This window comes from Rhinolophus sinicus, linkage group LG09 (assembly GCF_036562045.2).
Source record: "Rhinolophus sinicus isolate RSC01 linkage group LG09, ASM3656204v1, whole genome shotgun sequence".
Classification (NCBI taxonomy): Eukaryota; Metazoa; Chordata; class Mammalia; order Chiroptera; family Rhinolophidae; genus Rhinolophus; species Rhinolophus sinicus.
In genome coordinates this window covers 12,970,683-12,984,988 of record NC_133758.1, presented here as the reverse complement: position 1 = coordinate 12,984,988, position 14,306 = coordinate 12,970,683, and the positions used below count along the sequence as shown (strand labels likewise).

The window sequence follows — 14,306 nt, the reverse complement described above, 5'->3', positions numbered from 1 at the left end:
TCCGGGAGGAAAGGAACTGACTCCTGGGCCATGCCGAGCCTGTTCTCCCTGCTCCAGAAGTGATGGTGAACGGCTCCTCTGGCCCTTTGCCTTTATTGACGCCTGGAGCCTGGCGCCTGAGGTGTTTGGCTGACCTTCCCACTGAGACCCCTCTCCAGGCTCTACAGTCCCAAGAAAAACTTGTTGCACTTGCTTTGTGCTCATAATTGGCACTCGCACTGATTTCCTTTGACCTCGTGGGAATTGTAATATTGCTGATCTCAACCTCTGCATTACCCAGCTCAGAAGTCAACAACCTTTTTCAGACGGTGGGAACTGTGGGGTGGGCTCAGACTTAGAGGCAATGCTTAGAACTTGAGTGATCTGTGTAAAATGTGCACAAGCATTAATCCTGGAGGGTCCGTGTTACCCATTCACAGCTATAGTGCAATCTTCCGTGTCCTTTCTTCCTCGTTGGCGGGACCCCTGTGTCTCCCCATGCTCATATGTGCTCATCAGCCTTCAGTCGTTGGATACCAGGCCTCATACATAGGCCTCATTTTCGGAAATCATAGACTAATTCTATTTCTGTGAATACATGGTGTTGTTGGTAACCTGGTTCCCAAGTATAAGTTGGTGGAAAAGTAATTGTTGTTTAAAAGGTTAAAAATAGTTGCAAAAACTGCAATGACTTTTGCCCCAACCTATATAAGCCAGGCAGAGGTGACTGGGGTTGGACCACCCTGACCCACACCTGACATCCGGCTTTGCATGGGGAGACTGAAATTTAGGGCAACTTTCTGGGGAAACAGTACCTGCTCCTGTCTATTGTACAAGGTTCTTCTCAGGTTCCAATGAGAAAATCACTGTGAAGGGGCTTTGCATAGCAGAAACTTTATGCCACATGTATTTTATAAGAATGTGGATACAGGTGTTAGCTAATGGCAACCATGTTGTAATAGAAATGTCTCAGATCAATATGTTGTACACCTTAAACGTACACAATGTTATATGTCAAGTATAACTCCATGAAAAATGAAAGGATGGGGAAGAGCTAAAACCAGGTTACCTCTGGTTCTCAAGGAGCATGCAGAATCATGACCAAAGAGTGCTACTTAAAATTCTTGAATCAGAATCTATGAGTCAAGGGCCTGAGAATCTCCTTGTAAATATCCCAACATATTCTGCTACAAATGGTCCTTAGTCCACCTTTAGAGATACCCTCATCCTCCTGGTTATTCATTAGGTTTAGGTCTCCTCAGTTAAAGCTGATAGAGAGAAAGTAATTTTTGCTTGAGTTTCATATTGCTCACGCCATTCCTTTCGTGTCTCTTTTCAATCAGTGCTTGGAGATTTGGCCTCAGTTATGAGCTTACAAGGAGCATAAAACAGTACCATGGGCTTCTGGAAAATCCCAAGTAATTCTGATTTCCTGATTTATCCAGGCCATGATCTCTCTGCCAGAGAAACCACCATTCCTGAAGGTACCATGACTTGGGAGGAAAAGAGACAGAACGAGAAGAAAATAAGGACAAGAGGCACAATGGACCAGGTAAGAAATCAGTAAAGGAGGGGAACAGAGAGGGTTCTCAAGCATCAAGAAGGGAAAACAAAGCGAATTTTAGAAAAACATAGAGAAAAATAACTGGGTTAAATGTACTCATTTAACTTCTGAATGACTATAAACAGATGGGAGAATGTTATGATTTAGGAATGTAGGATTTTATGGAACATGTGTTTTAGCTGATGTAAGATCTACAAGTCAGCCTAAGTACACTAAGGAGGAAAAGGAACTCAATTAAGTATAATTAACTTCTCACTGGCTAATGAACACCTTTGAGAGGGTTATGGGTTGTGGTTGATGCGTCCTGGATAATTATCTCTAAGCATCCTGAAGATGAGGGGGAGAAAATCAGGCAGGGAACCCAGCATGTGTTGAAGGCCTCCTCTGTCACAGAGTGCTGGCTGCTGTCTGTGTGCAAAACGGAGGCTCAAAGGAGTTGGGTAATTTCCCCAAAGTGACAAAGCTAGGAAGTGGTGGAGCCAGTGTAGGAGACCAGAGCCTTCTCACTCTGAAGCCTGGCCGTGTATATCCTGTTAGAAAACTAACATTCAGAGAAGGGAAATGACAGAGCGTGGAGTGATCATTTTTGCCGTTGAAGTGTTTCTGTCCTAAATCTTCATACTTGACAAGCTCGTGGCAAGTATCTTCTAAGGTGCCCCATATTATGTGAAGAGCTGAGGAAGAGTCAAGGAGATGCGTGAGATGTCATGTCCAGCCCTAAAATACTAACCATCCCCGGGAGGAGATAATATGAATTTCTCAGAGAATCTTGTACGTCAGTTCTGTGCCAAATTGTATCATACAAACTGGAAGAGCAAGGGAGTTCAAAGAAGGGACTTCAGCGGTAGCACTGAAATGGTGTGAGGAGGGTTGGGGTTTAGAATCTTTGCAAGATGCTGGCAGAGTGACCAGTGTGCCCCACAGTGATTTGACAGGTAGGCAAGACCATCCAGGAAGAAATTCCCTGAACAATTAATTGAGTTCACTCCTTACATATCTTCCCTTTTGGATGAAGGAAACAACAGCATTCCTCCACCTTGCTGTGAAAGTCTTGCTTAAATACTCTAGTTTCTTTGCAAATGACTAATTTCCATATTAAAGGAGTAGAGCTACATGCAACCTTAAGTGGATGGGGCTGCTTCTGAGCTGAATCCCCTAGGTTGGTCTAAACCAGAGGTTCTCAAATATTTTGGCAGCAGGACCCCCTACACTCTCAAGAATAATTGACGATCCCAAAGAACATTTGTTCATAGGGATTATATCCATCAATATTTACCATATTAGAATTAAAACAGAAAAATTAAAAACATTTATTTATTCAGTTTAAAATAACAAAAATAAACTCATTACATGTTAGCATAAATAGCATACTTTTATGAAAAATACCTCTAATTTTTCCAAAACAAAGTAAAATTTCCTAAGAGTGGTATTGCTTTACATCTTTTCACATCTCTTTAATGTCTGGCTTAATAGAAGACAGCTGGATTTTTGTATCTGCCTCTGTATTCAGTGTGATACAACAAATTGTTTTGGTTGAAGTATATGAAGGAAATCTGGCCTCAGGCCTCACTACGTAGTTGAAAAAGGGAGTATTTTAATAGTCTTTTCATATGATTGCAGATACTCTTCTCTGACACTATACAAAGATTAGTTGCAACGTGGAATCTGAAACAATCTCAATGAACTTTTCATACTTGTTATGTAAAATCCACTGGTCAATGTTGCATTTTACTGCATGTTTTACCTATGCATGATTTTGTAATATCATGTATTGGTCATTTGGAAAAACTTAGTTCATGAGGTCTTCCAAATATTAATACATTTCAACATACATATTTTTAAAATGTACATTTATTATTACTACTGATCTTATCAGAATAATTTTGAAATATTGGAAAACTGTCAAGCTTCTGAAGAAAGATACAAATATTCCAAATTTCTAGTTAGGGAAATAATACGAACATTAATTTATCATAATTATGTAAGTCAATTCTGTGCTGAGTTGCATAGTAGAAGAGTGAAGGACATCAACAAAATGGCAGAGTAAAGACTTCTGGAAATTTTCTACTCCATAAAAGCAACAAAAACACTGGCAAAATTTGTCTGAATCAGCTTTTTGAGATCTCTGAAAATTACCCACAGGCAATCTGAGGAATATTTATTGAAGATGGGGCAGGATAGAGTTAAAGCAATTCCAAAGCCCCATTCCCAGGGAACTATCATTTGACCTCTCTGGTGGCTCCCTGGAAGATCCACTCACAACATCATCTTTAAGTGACCTGACTCATAGCTTACCCCATGGTGAACATTTTCCCTGTGGACATTTGTCAGAAAAAACTTCAGAGGCAATTGTTTAATATCATGGCTGCCTGAGGCAGGGGGTAACCACTGAGACAAACAGTAGGCTAACCACAAAGATGGAAAGCAAAAGCTAAGGAGTGAGAGGTCCATAGGGGGGCATATTCCTGGGAATCTAGAAGACCATGCACATGTATAAGGTTGTGAGCATGTCCAGGGTTGTATATATGCTCGGGAAAGACCTGAGAAGACACTAAGCTCTCACCGCTAACTGACCTTAAGGCTCTATGCTAGCAGGAAGTGAAGGCAGCGTTCTCAACTGCCTGGCTGGGTGTTGATGGCATCCATGCCTCATCATGTGCACAGAGTCTCTCAACAAAAACTGGCATCTAAGGAAATCTCTGTCCAATCCCTAGTTAACCACTAAGCTAACTGGGCAGAGACTTTAGTGGCCACAAAGAATACTGTTTTTAAATAATTCGTTCAGAAAAGTCACTAAACAAACAGCAACAAGCCTTGGGAAGGGCTTAGCACGTTACATTGTTTAAAATGTTCAGATTTCACACCAAAAAATTATGAGACATGTAAAGAAAGAATAAAGTGTGGCTCATACACAGGAAAAAAATAGTCAATAAAACCTGTCCTTAGACTTGCTAGATAAATATTTTAAATTATTTTAAGTATGTTCAGGAAACAAACAAGACATGTTTAAAGAGCTAAAGGGAAGTATGAGAACAATGTCTCAATAAAGACACAGAAATTATAAATAAGAACCCAACAGAAATTCTGAAGTGGAAAATAATAATAACAGAAATGAAAAACTCACTAAAGAGCTCAACAGCAGATTTGAGAAGACAGAATAAAGAGTCAGTGAACTTTAAGATGATCAATTGAGATTGTCCAGTCTTAGGAACAGAAAGAGAAAAAAGAATGGAGAAAAGTGAACAGAGTCTCAGAGAACTGTGGGACCATCAAGCTTACAACTTAAGTACTTGGATAATGAGAGTCCCAGAAGAAGAGGAAAGAGGTCAAAAGAATATTTGAAGAAACTAGAAGTCCCTCATTCATTGAAGGGACTGCAGTGATACTTGAAAGCTTGGATGTTTTTAAAATTGAGTTATGACTGATACGTAATATTATATTAGTTTCACACGTACAACATAATGATTTGATATTTATATAAATTGCAAAATGATCACCACCACCATAAGTCTGGTTAACATCCATCACCGCACATGGTTACAATTTTTTTTCTTGTGATGAGAACTTTTTAAGACCTCCTCTCTTAGCAACTTCCAAATATACAACAATATTATCAATCATAGTCACCATGTTGTTCATTACATCCCTGAGGCTGATTTACTTCATAACTGAATGTTTGTGTCTTTTGAAAAAGCTTGGATTTTTATCACTGGCAACACAGACACTTTTAGTTTTCCTTGAAGTGGCAGGCCTACATTGTTCATTTTTGAGAAAATGTTTGCCAAATACCCAACGCTGAGTAACCATCATTTGTCCATTGTTCTTTCAAGTAAAAACTGAACTCCATGAAAAAAGTGTCTAGTTCAGCTTGCAACTTAAACAACCGTACAGATGCTTTTCCTCAAGATGACCATCATCTCAAGGAAATCCAGCAGAGCTGCTCTAGGCATATTTCCTATTTCATCACCCAGAATCTTAAAAGGGCGTTAATAGAGTTGTCAAGACTTAATAAAATTCACAATGTTTACTTATGCATCAAGAACATTATTAAGGAAAGATTTTTGTGTTTTTGGCTTGTTTTAAATGGTGACTGTGTAGCAGTGAAGAATTCCATGACAACTAGTAGAGTTTGGGACCACTGCCTAGATTCATGCTACGACCCCCAACAGTTTTACCATCCATTGCTTTTTACCATCAGTGCACAATGTCAATACAGTAAAAAAGGAAAATAATGTTTCAGTATTTTTGTGATATCAGTTTTGATCTTAAGGACCCTGGGAAAGTGCTTTAGGGAACTGCAGGGGTCCATGGACCACACTTTGAGAACCACTGCATAAAGCTATTCACCAGAAGAAGCCGTAAAATGCTCTCAGTATTCTCTCACAGCCTGACAGCCGGATGTGATGCTGGACTTGGAAGAGGGGCGCTAGCATGGAGGGCTGACTGGTTTTGCTCCATACAATCATCTAGGTGCTGCCTTAGGCAGATGACTTAATCTCTTTGGGCCTCAATTTCCTGATTTGCGAAGAGAATGAAAACCTGTGTCTGGATTCCACCCTCCAGAGATTCTGATTTGATGCTCAATACATGGGTCTATGTGATTTCATTGTTGGCAGGAGGAGGCCAGTTCCACCAGTGCTGGCGGTGGAGGGTGGGAGGTGGCTGATCTTAGAAATTCCTCAAGGTCCTGTAAACTTAGGATGTGCCTTGGGAACAAGGGTCATAAATGTGGGTGAGAACTAAGAGCACAGGGCAAGTGTCCATAGGACTAGTAACTCTATAAAATAAGGATATGAAGATAAGCGGATAGGGAGTGTAGAATGTGACAAGTGCAAAAAAAAGGCCTGGAGTTATGGTTCCTCCAGCTGCCAGAGCAATAGACGTACCAAAATGAATATACTTTTAAATCCCTACATTTCAATCATCATCCTCATCATTATAATAAGTTTCACACATATTATTTCATATATCTATTTATTCATAATACCACCGGCACAAATAAAATGAAATCAGTTCCTCCCAGGTGGACTGAAAAGAGGGTTCTCCAGCTCTGCTGCCTCTTGTCTCCTGGAGATCACTTCTCTCCTCTGCAGAAAACTCTCCCAACAATATTTAAATTGCTGGAACTCAAACTGTACAATCTAACCAGGTGCCCTGAAGGTAGAGTTCATAGACAAGGAAGCTGAAATGATTGGCTAGAGGTAAGGTTTGGAATCCCCTCCGGATTGCAGATATTATTCTATTTTATTATGCATTCCACTTTCCAGTGGAAGAAAACAAGATCTGGGAAGGACATGTCTGCAGTGTCTTCACTCATGCAGTTAGGAATGCAGGGCTGGGGAGGCCTCCGAAGTAACCCCCCCTCAAAGGTGGCTGTAAATTTTCTGAGCCTTGCCTGCCCATGCAGCAGGGAGGGGGGAGAGGACTCCGCTCAATAAATACTTACGTGATGACATCCGTGTCCTTGCCATAACCATAGCACCAGGTGAAGGTCAATATTTTCTTATACTAAGTATCTGTATTTTCTTACTTGCCTAACTGCTGCTATCAATTTTATTACTTGAATGATTCAGAATCATTAAAGGAATGAGAAACACTTTTTCATGTCCCAAAGCTACGTGGGTTACAGAGATGGAACAATTCTAACACTAGAAACACACAGAATTTCTTGATCATATTTTCTACAAGCAGCTAGATACATTTCAAAACATGATGAGGAGATTCCTCATACATTTGTCAATTTATTCAGTTGTTTAGCCAACAGATATATTAAACCATACACCTGAAGAGCTCAGGGGGACCTTGAGCTATGCCATTCCTGGGCCTGTCTGTCTCTCACCCCCTCGGCTCCCTTCCCCTGTCCTGCTCTGTATCATGGGGACGACCCCTTCATACCATGTTTTCCTGGCTCACGGGACCACTGGCTTCCTGCTGCATTTGACCAAAGAGAGGCAGGCGATGGGAGAGTGGGAGGAAAGGACAAGTCAGCCTCCGGTGGCATTTCTAGTAGGCGCCACCTCTTCTGTAGCTCTGGGTCCCACAGAACAGGCCCACCAGGGTTCTGCCTTCTGCCCCCTGACCTGTGACCCAGAACTGGTCGTCCTGCCACCTCCTTTGTCTCTGCAGCCTAAGAGATGGGGTCTTCCCACTGATGCTAATCTCGGAGTAACCTCACTGCCTGCCCCCACCCCCACCCCCTTTGGTTCAATCACCTGTATAACCCTGCGTTTAATGCTTGAAAATGATTTTTGTTTTCCTGGTCAGACCCCGGGTGTTACAGAGATGATTTATCTTACAGATATTGGAAGTGAGGCCCAGAGAAGATATGACTGTCTTAAGTTACACAGCTAAAAAAAATGATAAGGAATGACTACCACATGTAAGGCACTGTTAGCCACTGTATAGAGGGTAAGATGTGAGATTCCTGGGCCCTTACTCAGAAGCTCCCCTTCCAATAAAGGAAACATATCTATATGCAAACAGCTTCGATATAGCACAGGATGTGGTCAGGGCCATTAAAAATCCGACCAATTATAGAGATTCAGAGGAGGGAGATGCAAGATAATGTGGGAAGGTTTCCTAGGACTATAGAAGCTGAAGCCAGCCTAGGAAATCCATGGTAGGATTTGGGCTGGAAAGATGGTATGTGCCTGGAATTGGGGAAGGGGCTGCTCATTTCAGGTAGAAGGAATAGCCAGGCCCTGTCAGGAAACAATAAACCATTCCTTATTTGGGACCTGGGGGAGGGGTGGGCTGCAAGACAGGTTAATTTCATTATTTACTGTTTAAACAGGACACTTTAGAGATTCAGAAGGGACACGGTTAATTCTTGCACCAAGACCAGAGGCAGGAACTGGGGCAATGCCAGCAGGGAAACTAGGTTGACCCAGAAAATCCGGAGGCACGGTCACCCACCAGGAAGTCGGCAAGGCCCAGAGAGTGGAAGATTTTCCTTCCCAGAGTGAGGGGTTTAGACCTCAGGCTCCAATTCACTGGAAAGCAGATCAGAGCAGCTCCTTGGGGAGGAACAGAAACCCTTCTAGAAGATGCTCCTTACATTTGCACAGAGTACAGGTGAGGATGCAGCACTCCTGCTTGCCACTGCGGTTATGGTCTGTGGCCTCTGGTTGAGCAGGAACAAGGAACACCCCATTCTCCTATAAGTCCTATGGGACCTACAGCTATATGTACCCAGCCACTGTGTGGGACTTGAGAAGGGTAACAAAAAATTGGTGGTGTAAGACTTGGTTCTTTCCCTTGGGGAAACTGCCGATTTTGCCGAGAGATATTATCAAATTCCAAAAGGCACAGTTGAGACAGTGAGCCCTTCCGGTGGCAAGGAGGGAAGAGGTCAGGGAGGCCTGGATCTTCAAGGAATAATGCCAGGAGCTTGGAACTTGAGCCCAGTGAGAGGGGAGGGCATTCCGGGCAGATGTTCTGGAGCTGGAACCAGCAGGTCACGTGTAAGGGACAGTAGAGAAATGAGCTGGCGTGGGAAGTCACAGGAGGTAGATGTGGTAAGTGAGGACCCTAAACGGCAGTAGCGGAGGTTTGGAAGGCACAGAATTCTACTCTGGGGCACAGCCTGAGAGCCAACCGCAGGGGACATTCTACTTCTCTTCACCACGTGCAATCCTGGGCAAATCGGAGAGGCAGATTGCAAAGCTGTGTGGCACTGGGCTTAAGTGACAGACGCAGCAGCAAGCCTATCTGCCCGCCTGCTGAGTAATGATGGACATATTACTAAACAGCTTGGGACAAGAACTGCACTTACACCAGAGGGAGTTAATTCCTATAAAGGGCTTAAAGCAGGGCCTGGCACCCAGTGAGGCCTACATCAGTAGTTGTCAGCCCCGGCTGAACGTCAGACTCACTTTGAGTGCTTTTGGGAAATACAAGTGCCAGAGGGTTTTCGGGACAGTGAAAATACGCTGTATGATACCATAATGGTGGATACATATCATTACAGATTCGTCCAAATTTGCAGAACGTACACCCCCAAGAGTGAACCCTGATGTAAACCATGGGCTTTGGGGGGTAATGATGTATCAATGGAGATTCATCGATTGTAGCAAATGTCCCGCTCCAGTGGGGACATTGATAGTGAGAGAGTCTGGGGTGGGGGCAGGGGGCATACAGAAACTCTGTACTTTCTGCTCAATTTTGTTGTGAACCTAGAACGGCTCAAAAACAAAATGAAGTCTATCTAAAAGGGAAAAATACCAGTGCCAGGGCCCCACCAAAAAAAGCAATTAAGCATCATTGTGGGGGTGAAGGGCTTTGCCATGGGTATTTTTTAAGCTTTCTGCGTGATGGTAATGGGCAGCCAGAGCTCCGAAGTACCAAGCTGATGGAGTGTCAGGTCTTGTATGTTAGGAAGGAGGTGGGAGAACTGGTCGGATAGTGGTAGAGGGGGAGGGACCTTTGCTTGGGCATGCATGGGGAGTGGTTTCCTGGCCCTGTTTTGGTACAAAAGTGCTGAGCTTTTGATGGCTTTTTGAGCCTCTGGGAGCAATGCAGGCTGACCAGACATTTTTTAAACAAGAAGTGAGCACATTGACTTCAGAAAGAAAAAATTCTTAGGCATTACTACCATCAGGCTTTGTGAACAGACAACTGACCCCTCTTATCAAAAGAAAACTCAAGGGTAGCTAAAAGCAGTCACCATCCACCGCCATCCACCACCCAAAGGCCACTAGGTTAACACGGTGTTCCGAAATGTCTCCAGAAATCTCAAGGGACATGGCGACAATAGAAAAGCTCCTAGATTAAACTGTAAAGCCAGCTATGAAAAACATGGCCTCTTGAAAGCAGGACAGAGAGCAACACAGCACTAAACACCGGCCCGGAAGACCCAGAGCTCTTAAAGGCAAATTAGCTTACAATTCTGAAGGCTTAATATTGCTAATTCATCAGACACCCAGGATGCCCGAAACCAAAGTTGATTTTCCTATCCAAACCTGCTTCTCATCCGAGACATCCTTAGAACAGGGCTTCTCATGCATTAATGTGCTGAGGCATCTCCTGGGATCTCGTTAAAATGCAGAATCTGATTTCCTAGGTCAGGGCTGGGGGCTGGGAGTCAGGCATTCTAACAAGCTCCCCGGGACACAGCTGGTCTAAGTCCCCTTCGAGTGGCAGGGTCTTTCAGTCGCTTCCAGCTCTATGCCTCCAAGTATCTACAAGAGTGGAAGTCCCTGTGTTAAATTCTCAGGAAAATTATCAGCTGTCACTTGACTCGCTGCTTCATTTGAACTGAGTTCCCAGCATATGCCTGGCACGCTGCCCGCCCCCATGCAGCTCTGTGTTGGTTTAGCTTTTTTTGAAAAAACCTAATTGCTGGATGGGCAGGGAGATTGCACAGGAGCAGACCCAAGGACGTCTCTCTCAAAAGCCACCTGGGAGTCTGGTTAAGGAAAAAAGCCAGCACAATTTAATTGGTTCTCTTTGAGTGCTGCTCTGTGCTCAGAGCCTCTGTGTCCCTCTCTGTCATCTTTGCCAGGCCATCTCATTGCGCTTCTGCCTCGCTGCCATCTCCTAGTGGCCTCTGGGTGAGCAGGCATGGCTCCTGGCAGTGACAGGAAAGCAGGGAGCCATCTCCGTGCCTGGGAAGCGCAGCCCCATGTTGGGGGAAGGCTGGTCAGGGCCAGCAAGGAGGAAGAATCACCATCCTGCTGGAGTAGCACCCCAGGGAATGGAAATGACAAGGACAGAAAGGAGGTGGCCACAGAATGACTAGAAGCTCAGGCTCCCTGGAGCTCAGTGGATGACAGCAGCTGCTGACATTGTGGCCTTCTCCTACAGCTCCTGTGGGAGGCTGTTTAAAATGTATCCTGTCTTCCAAATCCCCTTAAACTGCAAGAAGTACCACTAGGCTGACCACAGGCATTCAAATCATTTCCCCAAGTTCAGATGGCTGCCCGTGGGGTGGCTCGGTAGGGGAGGAAAAGGTCGTCCTTGACTGTGTTTGGGTCTCCTGCTGGGTCTGAAAATTAAACTGACAAGGACAGACTAACAGGAGAAAAGTAGACACATTTTATTGAATTTGTACGTGTATGTGGGAGCCTTCACAAGAGAATGAAGACCCGAAGAAGCGACTGGAGCCGACAGCTTTTGTACCTTTTAGACAAAGAAACAATAAATGTAAAGACTTGATAAGACAACAGGGTTTAGGCTAGAGGTAGCAAGTGATGAAGGAGTAACTGGAAAGATAAGGGTTGGTTTAACAAGGTTTCTTTGTAAGACTTACTGGCCACAGATTCCTCATCCCTGGTGATAAAAATGTCCTCCCTTCCCCTGGTTTCACCTGGGAGCTTTATGTCCTGTTTCAGGGAAGAAATGCAACAGGGAGAGGGCAGAGTGACTTTCCTGCTTCTGCCATTTAAAAAAAAAATTCCTTCAACTTAGGATATTTAATATGCCAAGGTGCCATATTTTGGGGTAGCGTGTCCTAAACCCCTAAATCAGCTTTTTCCCCTCACCTCAGAGCAAGACTCTGTGAAGACTATAACAAAAGCACTGAACATGTTGTGTAATTCATCCCATGAATCTTTAGTGAATGCCTGTGAGAGACAGTCACTAGACATACAGCAGGGAACAGATCAGACGAATCTTGGCTCTAATGGAACTTATATTCCAGTTGGGGGAGCCTCCCAAGAAACAAAAATACACAGAAATATACATCGTGACTGGAGACACCCCACGTGTCCATCAACAGGGGAGCGAAATAACAAATTCTGACAGATCCAAATGCTGAAACACTGAAACACTGCCCAATACAAGGAAAGAGTTATGAACACACCAAACAGCACATAAGTCTCAGGACAGCTATGTGGCGTGAAAGAAGCCAGATGCAAAAGAGTGCACACTCTATGATCTCATAATTTGTAAAATTCTAGAAAAAACTCGAAACTAGTCTCCAGTGACCGAAAGCAGAGTGCTGTGGTGTGAGGATGGGTGGGCAGAGACAGGGGCAGGGAAGCAGGGTTGCCAAGGAGCACTGAGATATCTTTTGAGGCTGATATTTATGTTCACTATCTTGATGGTGGTGATGGTTTCATGGGTGTGTGCATATGTCAAACTTCCCAAACTGAATGCTTTATATACGTGTGGTTTCTTGTATATCAATTATACCTACACAAAGCTGTTAAATATGTGTGTGTGTGTGTGTGTGTGAGCGCATACACACAATGTCATGGGCTATGTGAAAAATAAAGCAAGAAAAAGAAGGGAGGACATGCTAGGGGCAGGTGGCGCTATTTTAGATGGCTGGTCACAGAAGGGCTCAGTGATCAGGCGATTTTGAGCAAATCCTTAAGGACATTAGAGAACTAGCCATGGGGGAGAGAATATTCCAGAGAGAAGGAAGCACGCAGGCAAAAGCCCCAAGGAAGCACGCTACAGGCCCGATTAACACCTTTGAGTGCTGAAACAGCTCAGAACTGAGTTACGGCTTCAAGATCTGTTCTAAATAATTGCCCAAGCTTCACATCGTAGACTCTCGCATCTGTGCTGCCTGCCCAGAGCCCACGTCTGCAGCCTGAGCTTGGCTTCTTAATACCTGAAGAAGCAGCAGTCACGCTGTACCAGCCGTGGACTGTGCACTAAGATTCTTAATGAAGAATTCAGAGATCTGTTTGATCACATCTCCTCTGAAATGGGCAGGCCACCTCTTTCCACTTTCAAATACTCATGACTGAGAGTGAGTGTGTTTCACAAAACACAGAACTCAGGGTAAAAAGAGTTAACATTTACTTAGCATTTACTGAGTGTCAGACACTGTTCTAAAAACCTATGTGTAGTATCTCATTTAGTCTTCACCCAACCCTGCCAGGTGAACACTATTAGTATGCCCACTTTACAGATATAGAAACTGAGGCAGATGGAGGATAAGCAATATACACAATTAAGAAGTAGGGCCAAGACCTGAACCTGGGCAATGTGACTCTAAAGCCAGCTGCCTTAAGTCTCCACATGTGACCTCACAGAGTCCCGAAAATCTCTGATTCTTAACCAATGGCTTCTACACACCTTCAGGCCTGTCCTTGTACATGGCTGGGACACGGTCCATATTTGGGGCTGTCCTATGGATGAAATTGTGTCCCCTGAAAATTTATATGTTGAAGTCCTACTCCCCTAGTGTGATGGTATTGGAAGTAGGGCTTTTAGGAGGTTATTAGGGTTAGATGAGGCCACGAGGGTGGGGCCTTCACGATGGGATAAGTGCCCTTATAAGAAGAGACACCAGAGAGCTTGCCCTCTCTCTCTGCCATGTGAGGACCCAGCAAAAAGACAGCCATCTGCAAGCCAGTAAGAGGGTCCTCACCAGAACCCTACTATGCTGTACCCTGATCTTGGACTTCCAGCCTCCAGAACTGTGAGAACTAAATTTCTGTTCTTTAAGCTCCCCAGTGGTATTTCTGAGCTGACTAACACAGGCAGGGTCAGACGGGCCACGCCAGGTCCAAACCCCTCTCACAGGTTGAACCCAATCTTAGGTTCATCTGGGACTCAGGTGTGGTCTGTAGGAGATCCAGGAAGATCCACCCACGTACCAGGCTGATGTCTCAGGAGCTGAGGAGTCGAAGGTGCCGAGACTGGCCCAACCTTGCAGTTTTCAACAAAAAGGGAACTGGTGCCTGTGTTTTGGAGAGGGTAAGCCGAGCTGTCGGAAGGGATAGAGTCCGGAGCAAGCCAAGAGGAGGCACAGGTCCAAGGCAAACAGCAGGTCACAGAGAACTCTAAGACAGAGCGATGGGAGGAC

At 44.2% G+C, this 14,306-nt stretch overlaps 2 protein-coding genes across 6 annotated transcripts in view; one reads left to right on the top strand and one right to left on the bottom strand.

Moving 5' to 3' along the window:
• Positions 1–14,306, top strand: part of MALT1 (MALT1 paracaspase) — a 121,322-nt gene that overhangs the window by 738 nt on the left and 106,278 nt on the right. Inside the window, exon 2 of the mRNA XM_074339900.1 lies at positions 1,425–1,531. The gene's annotated coding sequence lies outside the window, so the exon portion shown is untranslated. The remainder of the gene's footprint in view (positions 1–1,424; positions 1,532–14,306) is intronic.
• ALPK2 (alpha kinase 2) overlaps positions 1–14,306 on the bottom strand; it is a 115,891-nt gene that overhangs the window by 74,965 nt on the left and 26,620 nt on the right. The gene's annotated exons all lie outside the window — the stretch shown is intronic.